Here is a 12,046-nt window from a genome sequence, read left to right as displayed (position 1 = left end):
TATAATCTTCTAGTTCCTTTTTGCTTTCTTCTTTAGTTCTTTCTACAAACTCATCAATTTTCACATGTGTACTTTCTTTGACTTTGTGAGTAGACAAATTCAAACATCTATATGCCTTACTCTTGCAAGAATATCCCAAAAATATTCCTTCATCACCCTTTACATCAAATTTACCTTTTCTAGATTCTTTCAGAATATAACATTTACTTCCAAATACTTTTAGGTAACTTACATTGGGTTTATAGCCATACCATAACTCATAGGGGGGTTTGAATGAGTCCTTCTTTAGCTGTACTCAGTTCATAGCTTACTTCTAGTATTTGATAGCAATGTTCTTTTCAATCATTAGAGTTCTTGCACAGTCCATGATAGATCTATTCCTCCTTTCAGTTATTCCATTTTGCTTGAGAGTTCCAAGGGCTGATACCTATCTTTTGATTCCCCTTTCAATGCAAAAGTTATTGAACTCATGGGAGATGAATTCACCACCTCTATGTGACCTCAAGCATTTAAGTCTTTTCCCTATTTCCTTCTCTACTCTGGCCAAATACTATTTGAACTTCTCAAATGCTTCTTATTTCTCTCTCAAATACATGACAGTCATCATTCTAGAGTAATCATCAACAAAAATAATGAAGAACTTTTCTAGTATAGCTTTCAATTCCAATAGGTCCACACAAATTAGTATGCACAATTTCCAAAACTTCTTCAGATTGATAGTTCTTACTTTTAAAGGTAGTCTTTCCCATCTTACCAATCTGACAATTCTTGCATAGACCAACATCTGGTTTCTTTATACTAGGAATGCCTCTTACTTTATTGAATTTTCTTATTTTCACTAGATTATCAAAGTTCACATGACATAATCTTCTGTGCCATAACCAACTTTCTTCAACTTGAGAAATAAAGCATTAAAATTCACCAAGTTCAAGATAGAACAAGTTACCTTTTGCTTGTATGCATGATCCAATCAGCTTTCCTTTGTCATCCAACAGTCTTGATTTTCCATGCATGAATTCCACTTTGAATCCAATATTGATTAGCTGCACCACACTCAACAGATTATTTTTTAGTCCTTCAACCCAATAGGCATTATCATATACAAGCTCTTTGGTTAGTGAGATTCTTCTTCCTTCTTTTATGCAACAAAGTTCATTATTACCAAATCTCACACTATCACCATCATAGTCTTCATGTTCAAACTTTGTTTTGTCACCAGTCATATCATGAGAGCAACCACTGTCTATGATCCTCGTATCATTTTTTCTCACATGAGAGATAAGTGCCATTTTACCTTCCTCATCATTATTAGATTCATCTTTCACAGCAATGTAAACAATTTCATCTTCACCATCATCAGAATCATTAGAATCCTTAGCCATGAAACATGTTTTCTTACCTTTGTCCTTAAATGATTTAAAATCTTTCTTGCCATTGCACTTGTGACCTTTCTTCTCATCCTTATTTTGCTTGTTTGGGCACCTAACAACAATATGTCCAATTTCCTCACATGAAAAATAGATTAGAGGAACAGATTATAGGAACCTTACCTTTATATTTTCCTTTGCCTCTAGAATATTTCCTTGCTAGTAGAGTTTCAACCACTTCAAGATCACTATTAGAACTCTGTTCTAATTCTTCTTCACTTTTTGACCGAGAATCCTTTATCTTCTTGCCCTTTTCTTTGAGTGAACATTTGGCTTCAAATGCTAATTCAATGTTCTTGGAAGCTGGAAAATAGTTGTCATAGTTATCTAGCTCAAATGTAGTCAATCTTCCTGCTATTGCTTCTAAATTTATCTTATGGTTTGCTTTACATCTTCTTTCTTGAATTGTAGAAATTCTAATTGCATAAATGGGAAGTAATGTTCTAAGAACTTTACTTACAACTATTTCCTCCTCAATGTCTCCTCCAGAAGTCTTGATTTTATTGATGACTACTTTGACTCTTTCAACATATTTGGTAATGTTTTCATCCTCTCTCATCCTCATCTGATCAAATTGTCCTCTTAGACTTTCTACTTTGGCTCTTTTCACATTATCATCACCTCCATAGATATCCTTTAGCTTGTTCCACATTTCAAAGGTAGTTTTGTAGTCCTTGACATCATCAAATTCTTCATAGCTTAGGGCAGATGCAATTTCTATCATCATGGTGTTATGAGTCTTCTTCTCAGCAATGTCATTGATAGATAGGGTACCAGAAGGAGTTGCATATGCTTCATCAAGATATTTCAATCCTATATCTCTAATGGAAGCTAGATGGAATCTCATGAGACCTTACCATGCAAAAAAGTTATCCCTGTTAAGCCTTGCAATTTCCCTCTTGTAAGACATCCTAATCTTTAGTTTAGATCATTGAAATCCTTCCTGCAAGCACCAAAAGCTTTGATACCAATTTTTGGAAATATAGATGGAGTAACTGAGGCTGGGGGGGGGAGGGGGGGTGAATTAGTTACCACAAAAACAAATCCACAGATCCCTTAGATGTCTTATAAACATAGTTACTACTGTCACTTGGTAGCCACACCAAAAAATTTTGTAACTTGGTAGATGTATGTTAACCTATTACTGATCATTAAGAATTCACAAAGATTTAACATGCATGCATAAAACAAATAACATCTACACAAGAGACACCAGATGTGACATTGAAACCCAATATGGGAAAAACCACCAAGTAACTAGCTACTGATTTTCACTCTTCTAAAGTGGGCCCTGTTAGGAGCCAACCCTATTAAAGGTTACAAAACACACTATTAGGTGTTACCTTGTTAGAGGATTTGATCACCCTGCTAGGAGTGGCCTTGCTAGAGGACTTAAAAAAAATTCAATAGAACTGTCCACCTTGTTAGAGGATTTACAAAAATGGTTGTTAAACCAACTCTGTTAAGAGATTTAGGAATCACTGCTACAATGATGAAAAAGTAACAATGAAGTGACCTAAATGAGATGCAACTGAACTTTTCTATTACAGATCTTTGTTCTACTTCACTAGATCCTCTCTGATCAAATACACCTTTGGTGCTCCTCAAGGATATCTGATCCTTCTTCAAAATTTGCTCACACTTTCCTCTTCACACAATCAATTCACTTGCATGCTCGCTCATTCATTCATCCATACATTTGAATTCACAACTTGACTTTTTATTTATACCTTAGAAATTATCTAGTCGACTCATTTACAAGTTATAATTACCAATAATCATTAAATCAGTCAACTACAAACATTACATGAAACAATTAAAATTTATTTCCCAAAAAAATGAAATCCTTCATTGGCCGACCCTGCTCGGTGAAAACTGCTTTAGAAATGATTTCCAGTGTTAACCAACTAAAACTCAGTAAACACAGCAAATTTTGCAAAAATCCTTTGGAGACTGAGTGAACTTGGTAGACACTAAATTTCCTTCGCTAACCTTGTGAGCTTAGTAGAAACAAACTTCTGTCATAGAAACCTTCGATGCCTGAGTGAGCTTGCTAGAAACTGTTCCCACCGAGTATATTTAGGAATACTCGGTAGACTCTATAATTTTTTTTGTTGACCAACTAAGTCTGGTAGACTCTGTCTAATAACTATTATGACATTTTTGTAACATCAAAGACAACACACAATTGAACAATTGTATCCAACACCTTTCTATCCAGAATATCTCAATCCTTATATGTCATATTTGCATCTTTCTTGGCCTTTCCTCCCAATGGTTGTCATAAATCCTTCTGATTATGATAGTCCTCCAATTGTATTTTCCATGATTGAAAGTTATACCCATTAAAATTCTCAACCTTTAGCTTACCCTCGTCTACCATTACTCCCTCTCAACTATGATAATCCCACTCACCGTGAGACTTTCCTACAGAGGATAATTGAACAACCTAGCTTTGATACCACTTGTTAGGATTAAAGATACAATAATAAAAATTACATGAAAACATAACCAATATGATAAATAAATAAAATACACAAAAGAGAACATAATATACAAAGATCTAATGTGTTTCACCCAATCCCTAGGCTATGTACACAAAACGGTGGGTCCAATATTCTTATTATCCAATGATTAAAACCTGATTAAATTTTGGAATTCCTTGTATCTCAATACCATCACAAGAAGATTCTATTTTCATGATCATATTTAAAATCCCTAACCCTAAGCCATTTTATACAAACATTTTTCACTTACAAAATTAGGGAGCCATAGTTGGTTATAACATGTCAACCCCCAATGAGGATACATTGCGAGTGTACAATACTTACTTGATAAGTCACTGCAAGTTAATAAGAAGTCATTAATATATGTTGAGTAGATGGTGTAGAGTCGATTTGTAAGATTTATAAATAATATCTAAGAGGGATTTGAAGAAGCGCTAGGTTTGGGGATGAATTAGAGGGGGTTTTATGGTTTGATGATTTGGGAAGTGTAGCTAAGAAAATCAATACCAAAATATTATCATTTGTAACCTATCTAAAGATTGTCCAAATTCATGGAGTCAAGGGATAAAAATTCATTGGGGTTTCTTTGTAAAACATGATTAATTAGGCCCTAATTTCAACCAATTTGTTGGTTTTCATACATGTTCTCCAAAACAACCATGCTTGGGTTTTAAGTATAATATAAAATCCATAAATTTTTCTTGGACCATTGGTTTATTTATCATATGTTTAGGAACAATTGGGTCAAAAGTCTAGAATTCATAAACAAAAAGGCTATATATATAAGGAAATAGGCCTAGTTTGGAGTATGATTTGATGTGTCTGATATGAAGGGTTTGTGAGAATTTGATATCTATAAAAACAAGTTAAAACAAGTTGGAATAGACCCTAGGAGGGCTTGGAGTAAATCTTGGGTCTTAGGGGTTTGATTGGGCCATTGTGGGAGAAAAAAGTCTAATTGGGAAAGTGTATGTACATTGTGGGTTATTGGGTTAATTGTAGAGTCTTTTGGTTTTTGTGTAATTAACCCAAAGGGATCTCCACCAAGGTGTCAAAATTTTAATACCATATTCTAGGAGATTTTTTTACAACATGTAGAGATTTATTCAACTCATAAATAAGGTTTTCTTTACCTTTCTCAACAAAATGTTCTAGTTGTGACATATAAATTTCCTCCTCCAAATCACCATGAAGGAATGTTGTCTTCACATCTAGTTTCTCAACTTCAAAATTAAAAGTTATTACAAATGATGAAAATAATCAAATGGATGTCAGCTTCACTTTAGGAGAAAATATTTCTCCATAATTAATTCCCTTCACCTATGAAACCCCTTTGCAACCAAATTTTCCTAATACTTCTCAATACTATAGTCTAGACCTAATTTATTCTTGAACACCCATTTATATTCAATAGGTTTCTATCATTCAAGAAATGGTAGTGTATCCCACATATCATTCTTATTTAATGTTATCTTCTCTTCATTCATGGCTTCCATTGCCTCTCTACTATTCCTAGGCTCATCACTATTGGCAATCAAATAAAGTATACAACTTGAATCTAACAAATATTATCCAAATTTTCAGGTTAATAACCATATGTTGGACTAACCACCAATATTGCCCTTCATGGTTCATGAAATGGTTTAACTGTATGATGTGTTCTATAAGTCTAGTTATTGTATTGAGCATTTACAAGTCTATCATTTGGTGCAACAACAACCCTAGATTGTAACAAGTAGATCAAAGATTGGTAATTTTACAAATCTCCTTGGGTAATGTTGGCGGGGCGGGGGGGGGGGGGGGGGGGGGGTGGGGGAGGATTTTTGGACTAACCACCAAAATTCCCCTTTGATATTTTTAACATGGTTTAACTGTCTCCTATGTTCCATGAGTCTAGTGGTTGTATTTATAATCTCTCAAAAATGGTCATCTAGACTATGAGCCCCCTTTATAACATTTTTGTATAGTTTATTAATCACTCATCTTTGATCAAATCCTCAAAAATCTATTTATTTGATTATATCCTAAGTTTTTTATTTAATTGAAAGAGCTTTCTCCCTTTTAATCAAATAAAGTTCCCTAAATCCCACTCATCCTAAGTGTGCACATGAAAAGAATTATTCCTATTTTGAAAATAAGAGGAAAATATATTTTTGTCTACACATGAATGACCAACTTTCTATGTGAGAGGAGTTTTTATTTTTTAGAATAACTTTAATTCTCCTTGAAACATGTTTTGCCTCTTAAAGTAAACCATTAATATTTCTTAGGTGAGATTCTTGTGCATATGGATCACTCAAGATGCATTCTCCACCCTTGATTATACCTCTTTTACTTCTTAAGCTTAAACACCCATTTTACTTTAAAAGAAGGACTCTCTTTGTTAGAAAGTAAAGTCCACAGAGATAATTGAGAAGCGGGGGGGTGGTTCGGGGTGAATCAGTTATCCAACTATTAAAACATTTATCAACTTCATTAATCCTTAACTATGTGAACAATATAATCAACAACCATAAGAAGACACACATACACAATAACACTAGATATGTTAACTAGGGAAACTATTAGTGTAAATAATTAATTGTTATTACACTTTACTTAAGTTTACTTAAGTTAATGCATTATTTTATTATTTATTAGATTAGACACCTAGGAGTATAACAACACATGAGTTAGCAACTCATTTTAGCACATGGTGTCTAAAATATCTTTTTACATGACACACCTATGTAAGCATTATCCTCTCATCATCACACTAATTTTTGTTCTCAATGGAGGATAATCCATTCTTAATGGACATGTGCTTAGTTGTAAGACTTATCACTATGCTGACTCCTAGTTAGTCTAGAGGCCTTTATATTTAGGCACTTCTAGTGTGTATGTACATCAATTGAATTTCATATTGTTATTCTGATAATACTTTATTGGTCCATATTGTGCTAGTGCTTGATCTTTCTCTCTTGTGTTTTTCTAATTCTTTGTATCATGGGTTCACCTAAAACTCCACTTTTAACTTCACACAATTATACTACATGGAAAGATATTGTATAGAGTAGACTAATTTAAAAAGGTTTAAATCTATATTTTGATGGTACAATTGTAAAACACATTGATGCTAATGCACAAGTTGATTGGCAGGTTAAATACTGTTGGTGTAAATATGTACTTTACTATTTAGACTTACTTAAGTTTACTTAAGTTAATGCATTATTTAATTATTTTGCATTATTTTATTATTTTTATTTGTGAGACACTTAGGAGTTTACACACCTTGTGAGTTGTCATGTTGACAACACAGGAGTACGCAACTCTATTTGAGCACATGGTGTCTACAACTCTGTTTTGCGTGTCCCACCCTCATAGGCTTATCCTCTCATCACCACACTTACTTTCATGCTTAATGGAGGATAATCCATATCTGGTGGACATGTGCTTGGTTGTATGACACATCATGATGCTAACTTCTATGCTTTATAGAAGCTCTCCTAAGGCCTTTATATTCAGGCACTCATAGTGTACTATGAGACAATTATTGAATACATTGTTATTCTGATCATACTCTCTCTTTTTGGTCTACAGTTGTTCTTGTGTTTGAGTTCTTAGTTCTTGGGTGAATTTTTCTCTTAGGAAAATTCTTACATGGTATCAGAGCTTGGAGACTTTCTCATCACAAGTCATTCGAGACCTCTTGCTTGCTTCATCACCTCAGCTATTCTCCTTCCCACCCATGCTTGCTGAGTTTTCCCACCCATGAGTTTTCTCTTTCCCGATCGTCCTTCTACAAATCCGGCCATGCTTAAATATTTTCTAGCCAGCACTGTCAATTTTTCGTCACCCTGCAAATTTCCAACAGTCTACGGCTGTCCCGAGATCTCGGCACAAAAAAAGGAATCCGACTGTGCTTTAAAATCTCGACGCCTGAGTTCATTTTTTTCGACCGACAATAGACTTCCTCTCCCACCCATTTTGGAGAAAAGCCTGTGCCATGCAGACATATAATAGTCTGACACGTGGCAAAATTTAATTGCTCTTTTGCCAACTCAGTAGGAGGCCACCTCAGATCTGGTATTTCCACGTTTGCCATGTGGACAGTCGGCTTGTATGATTTTAGCCATGTGTCACATACGAATAGTATAGACAACAGAGTCAACTTGCCACGTCAGTCGGGGCATGCTTTTTTGCTGACATCATCATTTTACGAGGTTAAATTTGATGCTCGTCTAAATTTCATTCCAAAGAATTTTAGAACTACGTTGACCATCAAATTTAACTTCACAATTTCTCCTCTAGACCCCTCTTCAGATTGCTTTTCAGTTTGGCAGCCTGACTTTGTGAGCTCCTAACTCAGACATCCGGACTTCGATTCAAGTGCAATTGTTTTTGAAATCAGGTAGAATTTCTTGAATTTTCTAGTGGTGGTGTTGTTTTCTAGTTTTGGTGCACAAATTTTGCAGAATTTGCATTTTTTGGTGATTGTACCTGCATAATCTTGCCTTTTGCAACTTCAGAAGCTCCGTACGGGCACGTCTAGTCACTTTTTCAGGTACTATTTTTTTTGAAAGTGTGTTTTTTTTTGTCTACTTTCTAGATCTAAAGTCAGATTCTAGGGTTGTGTGGACCAATTTCTCACTTTCAGAATTAGGCCTTCTTTGGCATTGTATGCTTTGATTCTTTTTCAGAATTGTTGTAAAACTGAGCTACAGTGCTTAAGTGATAGATTTTAGCCTCATAAGGTAGTTCTAAAAGAAAAATTAGCAAGTCCACTTTGTACATTTTGACAAGTGGCTCATTGTAAACACACTACTTATAAAGTGCCAACAACATCTTTTTTGGGGGGGTCTTTTGATTGAGTGAAAAGGGGGGTTGTGTACTGTGTTTCTTGTGTCTCTATTTTGTGCTCTTTCATTTTTGCATCATGGGTTTTAAATGTCCTCCTTTAACTTCATGCAACTATTCTACATGGAAAAATATTGCCTAGAGTAGATTAATGGAAAAAGGATATAGTTTATATGTTGATGGTACAATTACCCAACCTACTGATGCTAAAGAGCTCATTGAATGGAAAAGACAAGACCAACAAGCTTTAGGTGTTATCAGGAGTTGTGTACATATCGATCTTCTCTTCCACATTAAAAATTGTTCAGAATCTAAGGAAGCTTGGGATAAACTTGAACAGTTGTATGGTAAAGTGGATGAAGAAAAGGGATTTCAGATTGAAGATGATCTACTTCTCTTAGATCCTCAGAATTATGACACAATTCAGGATTATATCATTAAGGTCAATGAGTATAGGGCACTTCTTAAAGATTGTGGAAATCCCATAAAGGATGAAAGGTTGATACATCACATCCTGAAGAAGCTACCTTTTGAGTACGCCAACTTTGTTTCAAGTTTTAATACTCACAGGTTGACCATGAGATCTGCTTACCAGAAACCTTCCTTTGATGGATTTGTAGACATGTTGATTGTTGAACAATCTCACTTGGTGGATTTTGGCCTTCTCAAGTCATCTAAGACCAAAGCCTTAGTGGCTCGTGATGATCACACATCTAGTCAAGGGGGAAAAAGCAACAAAAAGAAGAAGCAGTGGAAGTAGAAAACACAATCTGAGACACAACATGACTCCTCTCAACAAGGCGGTTCTTCTTCAAACAAGAAGGGAAGTAATGAAAAGAAGGACAAACTCTTTTGTGCATACTGTAAAAAGCCAAATCATGACGAGCATCATTGCAAGAGAAAAAGAATCGATGAGTTAGAAAATCTACTCAAGAAGAATAGAATTCAAGTGCCAGGTACTTCCAAGGATTCTACTCCAACCTCTTTGAAGGGTAAAGGTCAAGCACTTATGGCTAACACAAACTTTTCTTTGCAATGGATACTTGACTCAGGTGCCTCTTACCACATGGGTTCTTCAAAGAAAGACTTTTCTTCATTGAAGTAGTCATAGGTACCACACATCTTCGTGGGAGATGATGCCAAAATGGAAGTTGAAGGGAAAGGACATGTAGAAATGGAAGATGGGGAATTCAAAGATGGTCTCTATGTTCCCAATCTAAGCTCTAATCTCCTATCAGTTTACCAAATCACTCACCTTGGAGATGGTCATAAGGTTGAGTTCCTTCCTGATTCAGTGATGGTGCACAGTCTAAAAGGTGATTCATTGGTAGCAGTTGGAAAAGTCAATGATAGCAGGAGGCTTTACTCCTTCTCCCATTTTGTGCCTAAGAGTTCTTCTCAAGCCTTGTTAACTCACTCTAATTCAAACATCAACTTATGGCATGAGCATTTTCATTACCTTGACTACCGCTATCTTTAGCAACTTTGCACATACCAAATGGTCAAAGATCTACCTCAAATCAACTTTTCTAAGGGTAAATGTTCATCAGATTCAGTAGATATGCATCCAGAGGGGAAGTTACAAAGAGGGAAGTCTTCTAGAGTGACAAGTGTTCTTCAAAATGGTTCACTTGGTATTAGCAGGTCCTTTTGCATTCAGCCAAGGTCACTACATACTCACTTTTGTTGATGACTTTTCAAGGTTCACTTGGGTCTACTTTTTGCATAGTAAGTATGAAGTTTTGGACGCATTTCTAGACTTCAAGGCTCATGTAGAATGAAAATCCAGAAAGGCCATCAAAGTACTCCGAATGGACAATGGAAACATGGATGTGAATAGAAGACTTAAGTACTTTTGCAGACATGAGGGAATTGATCTTCAGACTCCTTCAGCATTTAGTCCACACAAGATAGATGTTGCAGCATTGAGGATTAGAACTCTTAAGTCTATGGCAAGTTGCAGGATTCATGCCAAGTCTCTCGATCCATCATTAGAAGTTGAAGCAATCTCCAGTGCCACTCACATTCTTAATCGTTCTCCTTATCCAGCTTAGATGAAAAAACTCCTTTTGAGGCATGGTGTGGTAGAAAACCTATTGTGACACACTTCAGAGTCTTCAGTTTTCCTGCATGGGCAAACAGATCTTCCAGGGGTCCCCAGGCAGAGTCATCTCGATCTTGTACCTTCATTGGTTATGAAGATAGTGTAAAGGCATATAGACTTCTAGATCTTGAGACACATCAAATTTTTGTGGAAAAGGATGTACATTTTGAGGAAAGTTCTCCCAACTTGTCCTCGACTCCTCTTCATAGATCATATAGTGTGGATACTGATAGTGATTCCAGCGATAGTGCTTCAACAGATTCAGATATGTGGGGTTCTATCGACAGTTGCAGTAAGGGGTCACATCAGTCCAGTCCACATGCTTATATTGCCACAATGAAAGGTCCATCTCAACATGGTACATCTCGTCTTCCACCTCAAGCTTCACTTGATTTGGGAGACAGACTTGAGGACATACATCTTCTCATTGATGATGATTCTTCTACAGTAGTTGTGACGGCTCACTCTGACCCTCATGTCCATTCTCTACATGATCAATCTTCATAGGTTGATGTGATTGTGGATCCTTATGAACAAAAATTAGTGGAGGCCTCTTTGTTAGTCGAGGAGATAGATGGTTTAGTGGAACAGGTTCAACAGACATCCTTGACAGATCTGCATTCATTCCTTTTAGTACAGTTGGAAGGGGTCAACTTTAACATCAATATAGGGATACTTGAGAAAGTTTTCGGGCCACCATACATCTTCGGGACTGTACCTTGGGTATTGTTTCTTCCTAAGGGGAGGAACACCTTTATGCATTCTTGGACCAGCTTCTTCATCGGAGGAGTTTTCACTTGTTGGCATTCTTCTTTTGGGGGGGAGCCTATTCTGTCTCTCTTCCTTCTCTTATTCTTTTTTGTATATACTGGATGTATGTCGCAATGGGGGGGTCTTGATTACTCCATCCATCAATGCATCCTTCTCTATCTCTCTTTTTGGGGGAGGGTTTTTCCCATGAGGTTTTCCCTCTTTCCCCACTTTATGGGAGATTGCATTTTATTATGTACATGGGTACCTTACATGGCCTAGTAGCCGAGACCCATTATGCATCTTCATCCTAGTTTGTAAGCTTAAGGGCATTCCCCTAACTTGCACTTAAGGGGGGGTATTGGTGTAAATATGTACTTTACTATTTACACTTACTTAAGTTTACTTAGGTTAATGCATTA

The sequence above is a fragment of the Cupressus sempervirens genome, chromosome 9 (genome assembly GCF_028749045.1).
Source record: "Cupressus sempervirens isolate cs-2001-9-10 chromosome 9, ASM2874904v1, whole genome shotgun sequence".
Lineage (NCBI taxonomy): Eukaryota > Viridiplantae > Streptophyta > Pinopsida > Cupressales > Cupressaceae > Cupressus > Cupressus sempervirens.
The sequence above is the reverse complement of the archived record's forward strand: the minus strand, read 5'-3'. Positions refer to the sequence as shown.